The sequence below is a fragment of the Pelophylax lessonae genome, assembly GCF_965119305.1.
Source record: "Pelophylax lessonae genome assembly, chromosome: 4".
Taxonomy (NCBI): domain Eukaryota; kingdom Metazoa; phylum Chordata; class Amphibia; order Anura; family Ranidae; genus Pelophylax; species Pelophylax lessonae.
This window is the reverse complement of record NC_138771.1, coordinates 489,002,895-489,024,666: the sequence shown is the minus strand read 5'-3', so window position 1 is coordinate 489,024,666 and position 21,772 is coordinate 489,002,895.

Here is a 21,772-nt window from a genome sequence, read left to right as displayed (position 1 = left end):
TAGGAAGAATGTTCCATACTTTGGTGGTCAGTGGGAAGAATGCTTCTTACATTTGGTGATCAGTGGGAAGAATGCTTCTTACATTGGTGATCAGTGGGAAGAATGCTTCTTACATTGGTGGTCAGTGGGAAGAATGTTCCATACTTTGGTGGTCAGTAGGAAGAATGCTTCTTACATTGGTGATCAGTGGGAAGAATGTCCCATACTTTGGTGGTCAGTGGGAAGAATGTCCCTTATATTGTTGGTCAGTGAAGAAAATGTTCCTTACATTGGTGGTCAGTAGGAAGAATGCCCCTTACAATGGTGGTCGATGGGAGGAATGGCCCCCTTACATTGGTGGTCAGTGAAAATTATTTAAAGTAAATAAAAATTGTTAAAAAAAATGATTGTAAAGCACATCCAGGTAGAGTGCTATTTAGGATGAGCACACGTATGTGAATAATAATGGTGGCACATATGTATGGTATCGTCAGGAACGTCGGAGTGAGAGCAATTCTAGGGCCATAATTTTGTAACATGCTGGTCAGAGCTTTTTATTTTTAATTTTTTGTATCTTTTTTATTAAACTGTTCAGCTAAGAAGACATTTGTTGCACCTATTATATTGTGCTTATTCATGAAAACCTTAATTTTGGAAATGTACCATTGTTACACGTTAATGTAAGTTTATTTTTCTTTTTTCTATACTAAACATTTATTTTGAACATAGTGTCGAGAAATTCTGTGACGAACAAATGTAATGTGGGCAGTGCAAGATGTAGGCGGGGCTTTGTGTGTGGGCGGGGACACATGGGGGCCCATGATCTCTTATTGCCCGGGGGCCCCATGAGTTGTCAGTCCGCCCCTGATTAAGAGTAAATTTAATATAAAAACTGAGGTTGCACCGTAAATAGATACTTAATAAGTCAAACCTTAAACATGTTAGTACCCTATATTTTCCATAGGCAATGCTTTAAAAGGCCCTTATAAGTCATCAGTTTAGCGTTACAAAGCTGGTCTGGTGCTAGAAGTATTGCTCTTAATTTGGCGTGCGTGATGATATGTAACATATATTGCAATTAACGTTTTCAGGCGTAGGCTCCCCACCACATGCATTTACATTTGTACGTGCGTATATATATGTGTGTGTGTGTGTGTGTGTGTGTGTGTGGGGGGGGGGGGATTTATATGCTTAGGTGTAACACTCGTTTTTTACAATTAAAAAGATAACGGGATTTTTGACTTACCATAAAATCTTTTTCTCTGATGTTTATTGACGGACACAGCTCCTGATATTCTTAACCATTGGGTTATACTAGTAGGACACTAGGCAGAAAAAAAGTCTGGCTACACCTATGAGCAGTCCCAGGGGGTATACTCCCTCTCCATGCTATAGGTACTCAGTTTTGCTACAAGCAGTGTCAGAAGAATTAAAATTCCACAGAGGGGTGGGTGCTGTGTTCGTCAATAAACGTCAGAGAAATGGATTTTACAGTCAAAAATCCCATTCTCTCTTTCATTCGTTGACGGACACAGCTCCTGATCTTCTTAACCATTGGGACGTCCCAAAGCAGTGTTAAACATGAGGGGCGGGAACAGCAAAAAAATTCCCAAAGCTGAACAGTAGCCAACCAGGCAACAGGAGCTCAACCAAAACAACTGGAGCCCACCCGAAAAAAAAATACACTCTTGAAGAGGATCAGGTCCTCTAAACAGCAGCCTGCAAAACTTTGTGGCCAAAAGAAGTATCCGCAAATGCAAACACATCTACTTTATAAAACTTTGTGAAAGTGTGCATGACAACCAGATGGCCGCCTTGCAAACCTGCGTCACTGACGCCTGATGACAGAAGGCCCAGGAAGCATTAAGTGCCCAAGTAGAGTGTGCCTAACAGGAAAAGGAGGAACCTGACCCTTGATGGAATAGGCCTGAATCACTGGAGGAAGGATTTGCCCAGCTGAAATGCCGGAGAACGAAGCCACCATATCAGGGTCTTTTTCCTTCCTTTACTCAGCTGGATCTGATTTTCCAGAGACTGTGGAGTCTTGTCCCATTTGGCCAGAATCTCCCTTTGCAGGGACCTCGTATGGAACTGTGCAAATGGAACCGCTTTGAAGGTAGACACCATCAGGCCCAGCACCCACATGTGATTCTGGAGGGGTGACCATTAGGGACAGGGCTGCCGTTAGAAATCGCAGGGCCCAGTACAGACTACCTGGCAGGGCCCCCCCCAAGAAAATATTAAAGATATATTTAGCTAAAATAACAACAAAATCACTATTAGCAGACACAAATATAACATAACTCACATAATTCCTGCTAAATCTGAAAAAAAAAAAAACAGATGTTAATAAATAAAAATGAAGATGAAATGAAAAAAATATACAGGCTGGGCAGTTGGAGCTCCGGGATCAGAGAGACAGAGGGAGAGAAACAAAGTTACATATGAACTCCTGAGCAGAGATAACATTAGAGCCAGTGCTGGGAGGGGGGCCCACACAGGGAGGGGGATTAGTGAATGACAACTGTCTATTTCTCAGCAGATAAAAGCTGGCAGCAGGGAGATCTTGTATTTGTTGTCCATCACTAATCCCCCTCTCTGTGTGGGCCCCCTTGTGTGCTCGGGCCCCCTACAACAGGGCTGGTGGTCCCCCCTATCAGCGGCCCTGATTAGGGATGATCGAACGGTTCGGGTCGACCATCGGTTCGACCCGAACATTGACTGTTAAAAGTTCGGCCGAATTCCGAACTTTTTGCTGAAAAAGTTCGGAATTCGGCAACCAGAACCGACCAAAATGCAATGGGACAGGAACTGGGCTTTAAAAGCCTGTGATTGGACCAGAACCATCAGTTAAAAAGCCAATTGAGGGGGCAGGAGAATGCTAGGAATGTGATTGGAGTGACTAGGGGGTCCAGAGGCCAAACATTAGTGAATACGCCCCCCAGTATATAAGATAGCTGTAACGCTGAGCACTCCAGTCCCTGCTTCTGGACCGGAGCGCTCGCAGCGTTCGTTCCAGATCCACTCACCTGTGCCCGCTCCGGCTCCCTCCTCCGCTCCTCGCTCACATGGTTCCCGGAGCACGCGCCCCTGCACCATAGGGCACGCGCGCGCAGGTCGTTTGAAATTTAAGGGGCCTGTGCACCAGTAATTGGTGCCTGGTCCAAACCTCCCTTCCTGTTTCCTGTGACCTGTTTCCTGTGACCTGTTTCCTGTGACCTGTTTCCTGTGACCTGTTTCCTGTGACCTGTTCTGTTTCCTGTTTCCTATATAAGTGACCTGCCCCTTCCAGCCATTGCCGGATCTTTGTTGCCTTGTTGCCTTAGTGAAAGCGTTATTTGTGTAATCCTTTGCCTGTTGCCGAACCCTTTGCTAACGACTATCGCCTCTGAACCTGTGCTGCCTGCCCTGACCTTTGCTACGTCTGACTACGGCTCTGCCTGTCCCTTTTGTACTACGCCTATATCAGCAGTCGGTGAGGTTGAGCCGCTACCAGAGGACACGACCTGGTAGTTACCGCCACAGCAAGCCCATCCCGCCTTGCGGCGGGCTCTGGTGAAAACCAGTAACTACTTAGAACCGATCCTCCGGTACGGTCCACGACAATCCCTCACTGACACAGCGGATCCACTCCCTGCACCGCTCCTGCTACCAGTCCGGACCCTGACAGTAAGATCCGGCCATGGATCCCGCTGATGTGCCTCTGCCTAGTATCGCGGACCTTACTACAATTGTGGCCCAGCAGTCGCAGCAGATCGCTCAGCAAGGTCAACAGCTGGCACAGTTGACCGCCATGCTGCAGCAGCTTCTTCCAGCACAGCAGCAGCCGCCTCCACCGCCTGCAGCTGCTTTACCACCGCAGCCTGTGGCCGCCGCCACTTCTAGAGTCCGTCTGTCCATGCCGGCCAAGTACGACGGTGATCCCAAGTTGTGCCGCGGATTCTTATCCCAATGCTCCCTTCACCTGGAGATGTCGGCTGACCAGTTCCCCTCGGAGCGAGCCAAGGTGGCATTTGTCGTTAGCCTGCTTTCGGGGAAGGCCCTGGCCTGTGCTACACCACTTTGGGACCGCAACGATCCTGTCACTGCCAGTGTCCAGAGTTTCTTTGTGGAATTCCGGAGTGTTTTTGAGGAGCCAGCCCGGGCTGCCTCAGCAGAGACTGCGTTATTGAACTTGTCCCAGGGGAGTTCCTCTGTCGGAGACTATGCTATCCGTTTCCGCACCCTGGCTTCGGAACTCTCCTGGAATAACGAGGCGCTCTGTGCTACCTTTAAGAAAGGCTTGTCCAGCGCCATAAAGGACGTCCTGGCCACACGAGAAGTCCCTACCAACCTGAGTGACCTCATCCATTTGGCCACCAGGATTGACCTGCGTTTTGCTGAGCGACGAGAGGAACTGCTACAGGAAAAGGGAAGTGCTCGTCCCAGATGCTTTCCTTGTCTGGCGCCTATCTTCCAGCCTCCACCGCAACCCTCTTCTGGGCCTCCCGCCGAGGAAGCCATGCAGGTGGATCGGTCTCGCCTGACCACGCAAGAAAGGAACCGCCGTAGAGACGAGAACCTCTGTTTGTACTGTGCCAGTACTGAGCACTTTCTAAAGGACTGTCCTCTCCGTCCACCGCGTCAGGGAAACGCTCGCACCTAGTCAACGTGGGAGAGGCGTTGCTAGGTGTGAATACCTCCTCTCCGCGCATTACGGTACCCGTGCGGATTTCCGTGTCCGCCAAGATCTCCTTTGCTGCCTCTGCCTTTCTGGATTCCGGTTCAGCCGGTAACTTCATCGACGCCTCGCTGGTGAACAAATTCCACATCCCTGTGGTTCGTTTACTGAAGCCCATCTTCATCTCCACAGTTAATGGAGAGAGGCTCGACGGTATGGTGCAGTTCCGTACAGAACCCCTCCAGATGGACATCGGAGTCCTGCATTCTGAGCGATTGGAGTTTTTTGTGTTACCCCATTGCACCTCAGAACTCCTCTTGGGTCTGCCCTGGCTCCAGCGCCATTGTCCCGTTCTGGATTGGACCTCCGGAGAGGTTCGAAGCTGGGGTTCGGCTTGTTTCGGCAGATGTCTCAAGTCGGTACGAGTCAAGTCTGCACCTGTTATTTCTCCTCCTCCCGGTCTGCCTGAACCATATGCGGATTTTCCAGACGTTTTTTGCAAGAAACAGGCGGAGGTGTTGCCTCCACATAGGCCATATGACTGCCCCATTGACTTGCAACCTGGCACTACGCCGCCTAGGGGAAGAATCTATCCTCTCTCCCCTCCAGAGACTCTAGCCATGTCAGAGTATATCCAGGAGAACCTGCAGAGAGGGTTTATTAGGAAATCCTCTTCTCCTGCCGGAGCAGGATTCTTCTTTGTTGCGAAGAAGGACGGTACCCTTAGGCCTTGCATAGACTTTCGGGGTCTCAACAGCATTACTGTAAAGAACCGTTACCCTCTTCCCCTGATTACGGAACTCTTTGACCGGTTACAAGGCGCCAAGTACTTCAACAAGTTGGATCTCAGAGGGGCCTATAACCTTATTCGCATCCGAGAGGGTGACGAGTGGAAGACGGCTTTTAACACCCGAGACGGGCATTTTGAGTACTTAGTCATGCCTTTCGGGCTCTGTAACGCTCCAGCGGTCTTCCAGGAGTTCGTTAACGACATTTTCCGAGACCTGCTCTATACCTGTGTCGTGGTCTATTTGGATGACATCCTCATCTTCTCTACTAACTTGGATCAACACCGTGCTCATGTCCGCTTAGTACTCTCCCGTCTCAGAAAGAACCGTCTCTACGCTAAATTTGAAAAGTGTTTGTTCGACCGTACCAGCCTTCCCTTCCTGGGCTACATCATTTCTGCCAAGGGACTACAAATGGATCCTGCCAAACTATCTGCCATCCTGGACTGGCCTTGTCCCTCTGGCCTTAAGGTCATCCAGCGATTCCTCGGATTCGCAAACTATTATAGACAGTTCATCCCGCATTACTCCACCCTTGTGGCACCAATTGTAGCCCTAACCAAGAAGGGGGCTAACCCGAAATCTTGGCCGCCCCAGGCCGAGAAGGCCTTCAGCGCTCTTAAGTCTGCCTTTGCCACCGCCCCAGTTCTGTCCAGACCGCATCCTACTAAGCCGTTCTACCTGGAAGTAGACGCTTCCTCTGTTGGTGCTGGTGCTTTGCTCATGCAAAAGACTACGAGAGGCAAGTCGGTTACTTGCGGGTTTTTCTCTAAGACTTTCTCTCCCGCTGAAAGAAATTATTCTATTGGGGATAGAGAATTACTCGCCATCAAGCTGGCCTTGGAAGAGTGGCGGCATTTACTGGAAGGATCGGTACATCCCGTGAACATCTACACGGATCATAAAAATTTATCTTACCTCCAGTCTGCTCAGAGACTAAATCCCCGCCAAGCTCGCTGGTCTCTATTTTTTGCCAGATTTAACTTCTGGATCCACTTTCGTCCAGCGAGCAAGAACCTCAGGGCCGATGCCCTCTCTCGTTTGTCTGATGTCACAGGAGAGGAAGTCAAGCCACAGCACATTGTGCCCCCGGAATGTCTGGTCACCGTGGCACCTATAGACTTGCGTAACCTCCCTCCCGGAAAGACCTATGTTTCTCCCCGTCTTCGCCTAAAGGTTCTTAAGTGGGGACATTCTTCTCTTCTCGCAGGACATCCTGGCATCCGAAAGACTCTACAACTTATCTCCAGGAAATATTGGTGGCCATCCTTGGAGAAGGACATCTCTGAATTTGTACAGTCCTGCTCTGTATGTGCCAGAGACAAAACCCCTCGCCAAAGACCCGCCGGCTTTCTCCAGCCACTTCCTATACCAGAGACCCCTTGGTCCAATATCGCGATGGACTTTGTTACGGACCTACCACCATCTCACGGGAAAACGATAATTTGGGTCGTCGTAGATCGCTTCTCGAAGATGGCGCACTTCATCCCGTTGCCAGCCTTACCATCCGCACCTCAGTTGGCCAAGCATTTCCTCCGACACATCTTCCGGTTACACGGCCTGCCTTCACATATTGTCTCCGATAGAGGAGTCCAGTTTGTGTCCAAGTTCTGGAGGGCTCTCTGTGGACGGCTTAAAATCAAGCTGGATTTCTCTTCTTCATACCACCCCCAAACCAACGGACAAGTAGAGCGGGTCAATCAAATCTTGGGCGACTACCTTCGCCACTTAGTTTCCTCCCGTCAAGACGATTGGGTCGACCTCCTCCCGTGGGCGGAGTTCTCCTATAACCACAAAGACTCTTCCGCCACCAACAAGTCTCCCTTCTTCGTGGTTTACGGTCGTCATCCTCTGCCTCCTCTGCCGTTATCCTCCTCCTCCAGTGTACCTGCAGTGGATGACCTGGTGCAAGACTTTTCTGCCATCTGGCGTGAGACGCGCCTGTCCCTCTTACAGGCCTCATCCCGCATGAAAATCCAAGCGGACAAGAAACGTCGGTCTCCTCCTGTCCTGGTTCCTGGGGACAGAGTTTGGCTCTCCTCCAAGTACGTCCGCTTCAGGGTTCCTAGTTACAAGCTTGGTCCTCGTTATTTGGGACCCTACAAGGTCAAGAAGAGGATCAATCCTGTGTGTTACCAACTCCATCTCCCTCCCTCCCTTAAAATTCCCAACTGTTTTCATGTCTCCCTCCTCAAGCCTGCGGTCTTTAATCGCTTTTCCCCCAAGAATCTTCCTCCCACGCCTGTATCCGGTACCTCGGATGTCTTCTCCGTTCAGGAGATATTGGCCTCTAAATTGGTCAGGGGGAGAAGATATTTTTTGGTGGAGTGGGAGGGCTGCGGTCCTGAAGAGAGATACTGGGAGCCAGAGGAGAATATCTTGGACCGTAACCTCATCCTCAGGTTTCTGGGTACCAAAAAAAGGGGGAGACCAAAGGGGGGGGGGGGTACTGTAACGCTGAGTGCTCCAGTCCCTGCTTCTGGACCGGAGCGCTCGCAGCGTTCGTTCCAGATCCACTCACCTGTGCCCGCTCCGGCTCCCTCCTCCGCTCCTCGCTCACATGGTTCCCGGAGCACGCGCCCCTGCACCATAGGGCGCGCGCGCGCAGGTCGTTTGAAATTTAAGGGGCCTGTGCACCAGTAATTGGTGCCTGGTCCAAACCTCCCTTCCTGTTTCCTGTGACCTGTTTCCTGTGACCTGTTTCCTGTGACCTGTTTCCTGTGACCTGTTCTGTTTCCTGTTTCCTGTTTCCTATATAAGTGACCTGCCCCTTCCAGCCATTGCCGGATCTTTGTTGCCTTGTTGCCTTAGTGAAAGCGTTATTTGTGTAATCCTTTGCCTGTTGCCGAACCCTTTGCTAACGACTATCGCCTCTGAACCTGTGCTGCCTGCCCTGACCTTTGCTACGTCTGACTACGGCTCTGCCTGTCCCTTTTGTACTACGCCTATATCAGCAGTCGGTGAGGTTGAGCCGCTACCAGAGGACACGACCTGGTAGTTACCGCCGCAGCAAGCCCATCCTGCCTTGCGGCGGGCTCTGGTGAAAACCAGTAACTACTTAGAACCGATCCTCCGGTACGGTCCACGCCAATCCCTCACTGACACAGCGGATCCACTCCCTGCACCGCTCCTGCTACCAGTCCGGACCCTGACAATAGCCCCGCCAAATCTCTAGCATTTTAATACAGGGATGTGGAAGAGAGTGGAAGCAGTTCTGTTACTTTTGCTTCAAAGTGTCATTTAGCAATTATTAGTGTGAGGAAAGGAATATCTAGTGTAGTTAGGGTACTATTTTCCACTATAGTTAGATTTAATAATCTAGTTTCTGTAGGGAAAGTGTTAAGTGTAAGGGGACCGTAGTGTAGTGTAGGGTTAACTGACTCTGACTGCTATGGCAGGGTGACAAAACCCTTCCATGTCAGGGTGACCGCTATAGAGAAAAGATCGTTTCTCTTAGAACACTTACGGAACAGGATGGTGGCTTCTCCCCTGTCACCCGGCTTTTTGTTGCAGGCATTTATAGGGCCTTTTTTGAGGACATGTTTGGAGTCAGGCATGACATCTGAACTTCTGTGTAGGGGTATATATACACACACACACATGTATGTATATATACACATACACATATATAGGTGTGAAAGTAGCAGAAACCTATGCTTGCGCTAATGAAATAATTAACAGGCATATGTCTCCGCTCCTATAACACCTATATGTGTGTATGTGTATAAATACATATAAGTGTGTGTGTATATATACCCCTATACAGAATTTCAGATGTTTTGCCTGCCTCCAAAGACCCCCAAAAAATGCCCAAAAAAACGCCTGCTGCAAAAACACACCTGGGCGTTTTTGTAGCTGGCGTTTTTTTGGGCATTTTTTGGGCGTCTTTGGAGGCAGGCATAACATCTGTACTTCTGTGTAGGGGTATATATACACACACACATGTATGTATATATACACATACACATAAATAGGTGTGAAAGTAGCAGAAACCTATGCTTGCGCTAATGAAATAATTAACAGGCATATGGCTTCTCTGCTATAACACCTATATATGTGTATGTGTATAAATACATATAAGTGTGTGTGTATATATATATATATACCCCTATACAGAAGTTCAGATGTTATGCCTGCCTCCAAAGACCCCCAAAAAATGCCCAAAAAAAACGCCTGCAACAACACACCTGGGTGTTTTTTTTTTGCGCAGGCGTTTTTTTGGGCATTTTTTGGGCGTCTTTGGAGGCAGGCATAACATCTGAACTTCTGTATAGGGGTATATATACACACACACTTATATGTATTTATACACATACACACATATAGGTGTGATAGGAGCGGAGACATATGCTTGTTAATTATTTCATTAGCGCAAGCATAGGTTTCTGCTACTTTCACACCTATATATGTGTATGTGTATATATACATACATGTGTGTGTGTATATATACCCCTACACAGAAGTACAGATGTTATGCCTGCCTCCAAAGACGCCCAAAAAATGCCCAAAAAAAACGCCAGCTACAAAAACGCCTAGGTGTGTTTTTGCAGCAGGCGTTTTTTTGGGCATTTTTTGGGGGTCTTTGGAGGCAGGCAAAACATCTGAAATTCTGTATAGGGGTATATATATACACACACACTTATATGTATTTATACACATACACATATATAGGTGTGATAGGAGCGGAGACATATGCCTGTTAATTATTTCATTAGCGCAAGGATAGGTTTCTGCTACTTTCACACCTATATATGTGTATATATACATACATGTGTGTGTGTATATATACCCCTACACAGAAGTTCTGATGTCATGTCTGACTCCAAACATGTCCTCAAAAAAGCCCAATAAACGCCTGCAACAAAAAGCCGGGTGTAAAAGTAGCGAAGCTACTAACCTGTTCTATATTAATTCTAATACAAACTAACTTTTTATTTTTCTGGTTGTGGACATGCTACAGAGCTGAAACTTCACAGGTACACTTTTTAGACCCCCCAGACACTAAATCCAAAGAAATCAAATTTTTTTTTCAATAATTTTTTCAATAATTGGCTCTCTATCAAAAATGACAATTTTTAAGAACTTTTTTTGTGTGATTAATAGTCCCTGGGGCATGACCCAGAACCCTAGGCACTTTTTAGGGGCATTTATTGTGTTTTAGGGCTTCAAAATGGTGTTTTTTGATTACAGAAGTTCGGGTCCCATTGATTTCAATGGAGTTCTGAAATCCGGGCCGAACTTTCGGGAAGTTTGGGTGTTCTGGTCGAACCGAACTTTTGAAAAGTTCGATCATTCCTAGTGACCATCTGCTGGACAGCAGGAGACAAATTGCAGTCTGCGATTTCTGGAGTTTGTCCAGAGGAAGGACCCCCTCTGGCTAAGGCTGAGTCCAAAGTCAGGTCCAGATAGTCCAGCTTTGTGGATGGAACCAGCGCAGACTTCTGAAAATTCAGAATCCAACCAAAGATTTCGTATTGTGATCTCCAGGTTTTCCACCAGAGCAGTAGGAGACTCCACTCGCAGAGGGAGATTATCCAAGTAGCCCTGCACTGCGATCTGCCGTTGGCGTAACAAAGCTAGTATAGGGGCTAACACTTTTGTGAAGACTCGAGAAGCGGAGGTGAGACCAAAGGGTAACACCACAAACTGATAATGCTCTTCTCCCACGGCAAAGCGGAGAAAGGGCTGGTGACTGGCATATATTGGAATGTGAAGGTAGGCATCCTTGATGTCGATAGAAGCAAGGAAATCCCCCTGACGTAGGTATGCCACCACCATGCGAATGGACTCCATTTGGAACTTCTGCACCCGCACAAAGCAGTTTAGCTCCTTGGGGTCCAGGATTGGACTCACTTTGCTTTCCTTCCTGGGAACTGTAAACAGGTTTGCTTAAAAACCCTAAAAACGTTCCGAAGTTGGAACTTGGACAATCACCCCTTGAAGCAACAGGTCTTGTACTGCCCCAAACAGACCCGGTAAGCAGTCCGGGGACAGGTGAAAGTTGGAAGGAAAGAATCTTGCCAGGGGACAAGAGCGAAACTCCATCTTGTAGCCGGACTGAATTACTTCATGGACCCACTTGTCTCGTACCAGGGAAGTCCACGGGTCCGGAAACCAGCGAAGACGTCCCCCCACCCCTGATATGGGTGAGGGCACACCTTCATGCTGAAGGAGCTTTGTCCGTGGGTCTGGAGAAGCCCCCTCTCAGTTTGCCAGACCAGGTTCATTTGGATCCTCCAGGGGAGGTTCTGAAAGGCTTCGAGCCCTTGTCAGTTGACCATAGGGGACGAAAAAAACTTCTTATAAGCTGGGAAGGAAGGCCCATGTCTACAACAAGGTTCCTTACCCTTAATAGCCTGCGGAAGATAGGTACTCTACCCCCCTGTAAGACATTTTATGATGTCATCCAGGGTAGCTCCAAACAGGCGATCTCCTTGAAAGGGAAGATCAGTCAAGGCCTTTTTTGGAAGTCTGGTGTGGCAGACCAGCATTTGAGCCAAAAGACACGCCCAAGGACCACTGCTGAAACACCACTAGGGGAGCCGCATCCAAAGAGGCATCACAGATAAACTGCAGCCCCTGGAGCAGCTGGTCTGCCAGCTCAGCAAAGGCAAGGGGGAGCTGCAGGTCACGGCGTAAAAGCTTAGCCCACTTGGCCAGAGTTTGCGACACCAGGGCAATAGTGAATACCGGCCGAACCAGCCAGAGTGTCCATATTGTGGGCCACAGCCTCCGCCTTCCTGTCAGCTGGATCCTTAAAGGCTGGGGACTCTTTAACCGGAATCATGTTTGCCTTGTTCAATCCACCCGTGGTGGAACAGTCCACTTCTTAATAAGGGACTCCTCATAGGGATAACGTCTAGTAAAGCGCTTAGGGACCCCAAGGGGATGCTTTGGTCGTCCCTACTCTTTAGTGACAATTCTGTCAAATAGGGGGGAAAAGGAAACACCTTTGCCGCTCTGGGTGGCTTGTGTAGTGCCAAAGGGAACCTGCGCCTCCATCACAGCTGCAGCTGCGTCCTCCATCTTCAACGTCTCACGCACAGATACAATCAGTGCTTCCACCAGCATCTTTTCCTGCGCGGTTGCAGACGTGGAGGAATCATCCTCACTATCGGAGGATTTTGGGCGCGTGGTTGCAGACCCAGCAGGGTAACCCACGTCCGCAGCGGCTGAATCAGATTCAGTATCTGATGAGACAGGGGAAGGCAGGGGGCACTTTTTGCTAGCCCGTCACCTGAAAGCCACCTCCACCTGGGACACAAAGGACCATCAGTGCATTGATGGATGGTTGGGACCCGGAGGGCCCCGCACCCTCAGAGAGGGGTTTAGGTGGGGAGATGTGCTCCAAAGACTCCATGAGTCACCAGCGGAACCCCACAAAACAGGTGTAAGACACTGCAAAGAGACACCCTACCACGCTGGCAGCACCACCCAGTTGCCAGGCACAGAGCACCAAGCAATCCTCAGCAGAGAGAGAAAGAACCTCACCAGACTCACCACCCAGCAGAAACAGGCACCTGAATAATCTGCACTGCACGTACGGCGATCAGGAAGTAAAAGCATTCAGGAGTCAGCACCAGGGAATGAGGAGGAGCTCCCACCACCGAAATTGCCGCCCACAGGGCTCAACTGTCATGACCGCCGCTATTTTCAATGGCAAACCACCACAAAATGACCGCCGGACTACACAAACATTGCCGCTGTGCATAGAAACACACAGGCTACAACAAAATCGTGGCCCCGCGTGAAAGCATGAGGCTTCCAGGGACCCAGGAGGGATCCCTAGGCCTCAGGGACAGACCCAGGCAGGACAGGGTGCCCTGGCAGGAACCCCCACCAGGTACAACCCCCCCCCCCCCACACAGCAGATTGTCTGGTCGCCGGCGCGCACCCTCCAATCCCCCATCGCCAGTATAGAGCCCTGCCCCCACCCTAGGAGGTAGACCATACCACCCAAACAGTCCCAGCATAAGTGAAGGGGGGTGGGGGTGGGGGACAGATGAAAGAGACGTGCCTGACTGGAAGGAGGGAAACCCGGGGGTCCGACCGTCCCAGCGAGGTACCCATGTCCACCCCAAAACCCTCCAGGGGGAGAGGGGGGACAGCTACTCACCATACACGGTACCAGGTGGGCACGGTTCCAGACAGAACCCCCCTCCATTGAAAGGGGGGGGAGCTGTAGGCCAGGAGGAACTCTGTGACTCGGGCTGAGACCCGATCGTATGCGACCTCGCGAGGCGTTTAACTAGCAGGCCAGCCCCTGTCCAGTAGGGCTATGTCGCAGCCGACCTAGCGCAGAGCTGACGCCTGCATGCACTCGGTGGCCAGATTGGGGTGACCACTGGATCTAGGTTATCCAGCCCATCGCCCAGTCGGCAGTTGATTGTAGATCTCCCAGGAAAGATCCAGGAGAAAAAAATGTCTTTCTAAAAGGAAAAAAATTGCCAGGATCAGAGATCCCAGCAAAGAACTAGGTCCTAACTCCTGACTAGGAAGAAAAAAACTAAGTACCTATAGCAGGGAGAGGGAGCATACCCCCAGGGACTGCCCATAGGTGTGGCCAGACTTTTTTTCTGCCTAGTGTCCTACTCCTGTAGGGGGCAGTATAACCCAATGATTAAGAATATCAGGATCCGTGTCCATCAATGAACGAAAGAGAAATATAATTTTTTTTTATTAACTTTTTTTTTCCATGACATGGGGAGAAAAAGTCCCCTATATAATAATATTTGTTTTTGGTGACAGGTTCTCTTTATTGAGACATCCAGGGTCTAAGAGACCCTTCATGTCTCCCCTGTGCTCCACTGAATGTAATGCAATGCACATCACACTGCTTTATGGCCAGGAAAACTATCAACGGGGACCCAGAAGTGATATCTCACGTCACGTCCGGGTTAACAACTAAAAAGGGAGAAGAGCGTATGTGTGTCCACTCTCCTTGCTCCCCCCTCCCCCTCTACCAGTCGGCACCTGCTATGCCAGTCCAAGGCCTGCAGATGGGCAAGCGGAGCCCAGGATATCAGGATAGCGGAGCGGTGTGCTCAGGGTGTGAGGGGGCATGCAGGCAGCAGGGTTTGTCAAGCCCTATCTATCTATCTATCTATCTATCTATCTATCTATCTATCTATCTATCTATCTATCTATCTATCTATCTATCTATCTATCTATCTATCTTTCTATCTATCTATCTATTTAGTACAGTGGCGGCCGGCCGATAGGGAGCGCAAGGGTGCCGCCCCCCCAAAAAGAAAAAGAAAAAAAAAAGATTAAAAAAAATAAAAAAAAATAATTTTTTTGCCCACTAGGGGCGCCGGACTCATTGGTGGCTATGGGGGGGGGGGGGGTGGGGTTTTCCACCCGGCAGAGGCGCCATTTGGCGGCCTTCTGGGGCGTAACTGTGGCGCAGAGCACTGCGCTACACCACCCCCCTTTTGTGATGTCTTGGATCATGATTGGTCCAAACTCCAGCCTGGACCAATCATGATTCAGGACATCCCTGCTGACCTTGTTGGGGGCGGTGCCGGTGCGTGCATCAGTCACTCACCGTCACCGCCCGGTCACCTTCCCGCCGCCGAAGAGGAGTCGAGAAGAAGCCGGCGCCGCTCACCTTCCCGCTGCCCGCAGCAGAAGAGGAGAGGCCGAGAGAGGTAGAAGCGCCGCTCACCTTCCCGCCGCCCACCGCAGAAGAGGAGAGGCCGAGAGGGAGAAGCGCCGCTCACCTTCCTACCGCCCGCCACCGAACGAAGAAGAGGAGAGGCCGAGACGCCGCTCACCTTCCCGCCGGTTCCCACAGAACGAAGAGGACGGAGTCGGAGAGAGGAGAAGCCGCCGTGACTCACAGGGCTCCAGCCTCCAGGTAAGTGCACTGCTCTCAGTGGGGCACGCACGCTAAACTCTGCATTGGGGACATCATGACATGTACACTGTTAAATGCATTGAAGAGGGCACGCACGCTAAACTCTGCATTGGGGACATCATGACATGTACACTGTTAAATGCATTGAAGGGGGCACGTACGCTAAACTCTGCATTAGGGACATCATGACATGTACACTGTTAAATGCATTGAAAGGGGCACGCACGCTAAACTCTGCATTGGGGACATCATTACATCTACACTGTTAAATGCATTGAAGGGTGCGCGCACGCTAAACTCTGCATTGGGGACATCATGACATGTACACTGTTAAATGCATTGAAGGGGGCACGCACGCTAAACTCTGCATTGGGGACATCATGACATGTACACTGTTAAATGCATTGAAGGGGGCATGCACGCTAAACTCTGCATTGGGGACATGTACACTGATCAGTGCATTGAAGGGGGCACGCACGTTGGTCACTGCATTGGGGACATGTACACTGGTCACTGCATTGGGGGCATGTACGCTGATCACTGCATTGGGGGCATGGTATGCTGGTCACAATGGTCACTGCATTGGGGGCATGTATGCTGGTCACTGCATTGGGGGCATGTATGCTGGTCACTGCATTGGGGGCATGTACCCTGGTCACTGCATTGGGGGCATGGTATGATGGTCACTGCATTGGGGGCATGTATGCTGGTCACTGCATTGAAGGGGGCATGTACGCTGGTCACTGCATTGGGGGCATGTACGCTGGTCACTACATTGAAAGGGGCATGTATACTGGTCACTACATTGAAAGGGGCATGTATGCTGGTCACTACATTGAAAGGGGTCATGTATGTTGGTCACTACATTGAAAGGGGGCATGTACGCTGGTCACTGCATTGAAAGGGGGCATGTACGCTGGTCACTGCATTGAAAGGGGGCCTGTACTGTGGGGGTTTGTGCTAGGGGGCCTGTACTGTGGGATTAGTGCTAGGGGGCCTGCACTGTTGGATTAGTGCTAGGGGGCCTGTACTGTGGGGTTTGTGTTAGGGGGCCTGTACTGGGGTTTGTGCTAGGGGGCCTGTACTGTGGGGTTTGTGCTAGGGGGTCTGTACTGTGGGGTTTGTGCTAGGGGGTCTGTACTGTGGGGTTTGTGCTAGGGGGTCTGTACTGTGGGGTTTGTGCTAGGGTGCCTGTACTGTGGGGTTTGTGCTAGGGGGCCTGTACTGTGGGGTTTGTGCTAGGGGGCCTGTACTGTGGGGTTTGTGCTAGGGGGTCTGTACTGTGGGGTTTGTGCCACTCTCAGTCAGTGTATCCCATAATAGGGCCCCTGCTCTCTATTATAGGATATACTAGTACTGAGAGACCCCTTAATATGTGATATATTGGGAGAATTTGTTCACGCAAGCAAAATACAGGGGACAAAATGGGTGGAGTCTACAAGGGGTGGGTCTTCTGAGAAATGGGAGGGGTCAAAATAGAAGGGCGGGGTCTTGCACCCCCCCATCTTAAAACTTCACCAGCTGCCACTGATTTAGTATGTAACTAATGGTATCCAGCAAACTACCCGCTCCAACATGTTTCACCCACAAAGGGCTCATGGAGACCTGATGGGAGCTGGAGATACAGGGATATAGGCAAGTTTGGAGCAGTATAGCTACTATTGTACAGTATATTGTGAGCTGTCAAGAATGTATAAAGTTACTGAAAGTTCCACTTTTTTATTGTACACTTGTGTTTGCTCCTTATCATTAGCTTTATGTCTTTATGCTTGTGATCCTGTCACAAAACAATCGCTATAGGTGCCATAGATGTGGGGCATGGTATTCATGTAGGTGGGGGCTGTGTCCCCAGTAAGGAGACAGAATGGAAGCAGACCCAACAACTGTGTTTACTTGTACAAAGTGTGAATGTAAAATTGTATGCCAAGTATAATTTCCCTGCACTAGACCCACTTTTTTCCAAAGTTTTTAATGGCATGCCCCTTTAAGAAACATAACTACCTAAAAAACACAGTTGCCGTGTTCTGCATCTTAAGGGTTAAGGCTCAGATGTAGCTGTAATAAGAGGACTGTTTCACGGAGATTCTTTAAACAATGAGAGCGCTGGGGCTGTTCTGTCTAATTACTGCCAGACAGGGAAGCTAAGGAGGAATTAATGACATTTGACAAGTACAATTAATAATTAAAGTAAAGCCGGGAGTCACACAGGAGGCAGATGACAATACGAGGATGAATGTACATGACAGCCCCGCGTCTCCCGCGCTGCGCCGCCGTCCTCTACAGGCTTCCATAATAGCCCTGGCTTGGGCAACGCTTATGAAGTGGCATGGCGTCGCCCTCACCTTGTCAAAGCCGCGCCAAGCTCCTTTCAGCCCGGCGGATGGGGGCCAGAGAGCGGCAGTGACAAGGCCGCTGCCAGGTGCTGACAAGCCTTTTTAAAATTCACAATTGAGGATGAAAATAGAAGAGGACAAGGAGCCGCAGAGGGATCGACGGGGATTTCCATATCAAAGGCCGAGCCCTCGGCCGCCGGTGGTAATTATGACAGCCAGAATCCGTCATCCTGGTCAGCTCGTGAAGGAGGAAAATGTCATGGGTTTCTCTCTGCTCAGATCTGATGATAGGTTCTCGAAGAAATGTAAAGGGATTCTTCAGCCGTTGGGGATCATTCACTCTCCCGCCTTCCATGGTGTATCTCACACCTAAAAAATGGACCAAAAACATTTTCTACAATGTGGTTATGTGTGTTGACATTATTTATTATGAAAAAAGGGAAATATTAAATATTGCATATTCCTTTTTATCTTTTTTTTTTTTTAGGTTGAAATTTTGTTTTCTTACTATTTAGCACACTGGGGTATAAAGATGGTTGTTAACAGAGCTCTATAGCTCAAACTCTCAATGACTCATTAGTATTACCTTTCTTATTAGGGGGCTCAGTCCAAAGTCTTCCTCAAACAAAGTGAAACAAATGGCAGTTAACCTCTGCTGGGCTGTCTTTTTGGCTAAGCCAGCCTTTTTCAACCAGTGCAGTGACACCCTGGATTCTTCAAGCCTGCTGTTTTACACAAAGCTATAGGTTTTTATTGTGCATCCTTACAGCCTGGGTCAACATGCAGGCCAGCCACTGGCATCCTAACAACCAATGATATCATTGGTTGATAAGGAGGATTTTGGGTGCTTGCATCCTTGCTTGCCCCTCCCCTGCCCCTCTCTGTCAGCATTGAGGTCACATTAGCTGAGTGAGAAAAAGAAACCGAGGGAGAAATTAAACACTTGAATACTAGTCAGTACCTGGGTCAACATGCAGGCCAGCCACTGGTGTCCTAACAACCAATGATATCATTGGTTGATAAGGAGGATTTTGGGTGCTTGCATCCTTGCTTGCCCCTCCCCTGCCCCTCTCTGTCAGCATTGAGGTCACATTAGCTGAGTGAGAAAAAGAAACCGAGGGAGAAATTAAACACTTGAATACTAGTCAGTACCTGGGTCAACATGCAGGCCAGCCACTGGTGTCCTAACAACCAATGATATCATTGGTTGATAAGGAGGATTTTGGGTGCTTGCATCCTTGCTTGCCCCTCCCCTGCCCCTCTCTGTCAGCATTGAGGTCACATTAGCTGAGTGAGGAAAAGAAACCGAGGGAGAAATGAAACACTTGAATACTAGTCAGTACCAGTGTGCAAAGGTGTATTTGCTTTGTAGAAAGAAATCACCATTCATGTTGGGTGTCCTACCTCTGAGGATGTTACTGCAATAGATACAACTATTAGTTTAGGTTTTTACATTTTAGAGTGGGGTGCCGCAGGATTGTGCAGAAATGTAAAGGGTGCCTTGACTGAAACAAGGTTGATAAACACTTGGCTAACCCATGGTGCTCCGGGAATCATTTGTTATGCATTATAGCCCATATTCAGTATTTTTTTTTCAACTTCCCCCTGTCCTTCCCCCTGCACCCCCTGTTCATCTGCACTATTTTTTTTTTTTAAATCCCTTTATGGGTACCTTAAATTTAGCAGCCTTCAGGCAAGTCACATTATTTCATTATCTTTCTGGTATTTCCCCTTTTTTTCTACGTGGATCCCCTACTACAACATAAAACTGCATTTACATAGTGAGTGATGTAACGCCATTCTGTCAGAGAGTGTGGGGGGGTTACAATACCCCGGTGCTCACTGAAAGAGGAGCAGCAATGGACCTTGAAACTGTAAGTCTGCAGGGAAAGCATTAGAGAGCAGGTGAATATTGCATCAGAAGTTGCGTTTTCTATTTTTAGCATAATGTATTAAAAAAAAAATAGTGTTGGGGTAACATACGCTCTAACTTTCTCTTTGTATTGTTTCTTTTGTTTGAAATCCGTGGTGTTCCTGCCAGGCCCTCTGCTTTCCTATTTAAAACTGACCACACTAAGAAGGAGACCACAACGTGGTCAGTTCTCTATCTGTGCTGGAAACTCAGTATGCTCTCCTCACTGGGAAGATCAATGTGCTGCTGCTTCTCCTCCCCCAGTTCTTAGGAAGCTGAGAGCAGAAGGAATGTTATTAACTTATCAAAAAAAGGTATTTATAATGTTTTTTTTTTAAATCTGTATAAAAATGTTTTGCCTTTCATTTGCCTATTGTAAACTTAATGGCTTGTTTTACAAGGTGATCGTTTACAATCACTTTAATGTTAGTTTTTTTTATTAAAAAAAAGCACTGTTCTGTAAAGTGAAACTCAAATCAAAACTTCTCTCTTTTTTTTTTATATAAATTTGTGACATCAATATTTTATCATATTGAAGAATTTTTGGGTAACAGAACAAAAACAAGGATTCAAAAATAAATAAACATTATTAAAATTAAGAAGTCACATGACCAGTGACGTAACGCGTAGGAGAAGTCGAGTGGCGTTAACCTTGCTTATTGTATCACGATCTGTGCTGGGCGACTGGGAATTTGTCAGCTGCACAGTGAAGCACAGGATTTTACATTTACATGCTCATATGCTACTGCCATAATGTGAGTGTTCCTACTAAGTCTTTTATCCTTAAAGCGGAGTTCCGGGCACAGAAATGATTTTTTGCTGAACATACCCCTGGGACAGTCAGGGCTAGCACATTCCACAATGGCTAGCCTCTGATCTGTCCCGGTTCGCACTTACCTTTTAGAAGAAATACTTACTTAGAAAATTTCTTCCACAGCGTTTCCATCTCTGGCAGCTGAAGCCGGCGCGGTCCTCTTCTCTGTCTTCTTCCGCGTCTTCGTGTCCCAGAATGCACTGCACCGGCCCCTCTCGTCACTTCCGGTGCAGCGCCGCATTCCTAAACAGCTTCTGGGCATGCCCAGAAGCTGTTTAGCAGGGGAATGCAGCGTCGCCCGGAAATGACGAGCGGGGCCGGTGCCGTCGCATTGATTCCTGGGAGCTATGACGTTTAGCTCCCAGGAATCATCGCGAGGCAGGAAGTCACGGGGTGAGCCTCGGCGCTGGAGGAGGAAGCAGTCATAGGTGAGTATTTACGATCTTCAATAAAAAGGTGAGTAAACAAAAAAAATAAAAATAACTATCCAATTCCTTTTCAGGTGAGCTCTACCTAGCGGAGGGGCACAAAAAAAAAATTGTTTTTGTGCCCGGAACTCCGCTTTAATAAAAATGTCTTTTGAACGTATCACACGATGAGATCGCTTTTGTCTACATATATCCAATCGAGGAACACCCCCTAACCTAATGAGAGGAGAACCCGAGGGAAAATCCTTAAGGTGGACTGCCTTCTCCATCTAACATTGCACTGTGAAGTGATGGCTTCCCCGTACGGACTAAGAGATTCTAGCATACTGGATTCCCACCTCATGTGGTTTTCATTCTGCCAGGGGCTGATTGGCAACTTTTGGCCCAGGGGGCAAGCACAAACCAGAGGCCCATGGTGCAGCGACTCGACCCCCCTCCCACTCTCCCTCTTCCCTGTCTCCTCCTGACCCCCATTCCATGCCGAAGCTCCGCTCCAGGTACTCTCTACTTACCAGAATATCCAGGTTACTGACATGGCCAGCGGAGTCTGGTTGGGGGGAGCTGGGAAAGCTTGGTCGGGGGTGGCCAGGGGAGGAGAGTCTCCAGTGGAGCATGAAACAGGCCTCTGCTCAGACACAATTTACACCATCCATGCTGGGGGGGGAGGCCTGCGCTCTGTCCTTGTCTTCATCCCACACTCAGTAGGTCAGCGGCAGGGGCTTTTTACTTCCCTTCACCAGGAATCCTTTAGACATGTTTGTGGCAGAAGAAGCGGTGCAGCCTTTTTATAGAGCATCAGAGCAGCCCGGGGGGCAATTTCCCCCCTGGCCCCTTGGCCCAGTCCTCCCCTGCATTTGGCACATATCTAATGTGCTTAAAGTGAGCGCACATTGCACTCACAGGTGAATACATGGTAAAGGTGGCTTTTTTGAGCACACTACAGCACAGAAGAATTATTATTAGAATCACCATATGTCACAAACTATTCACTAACTTTTT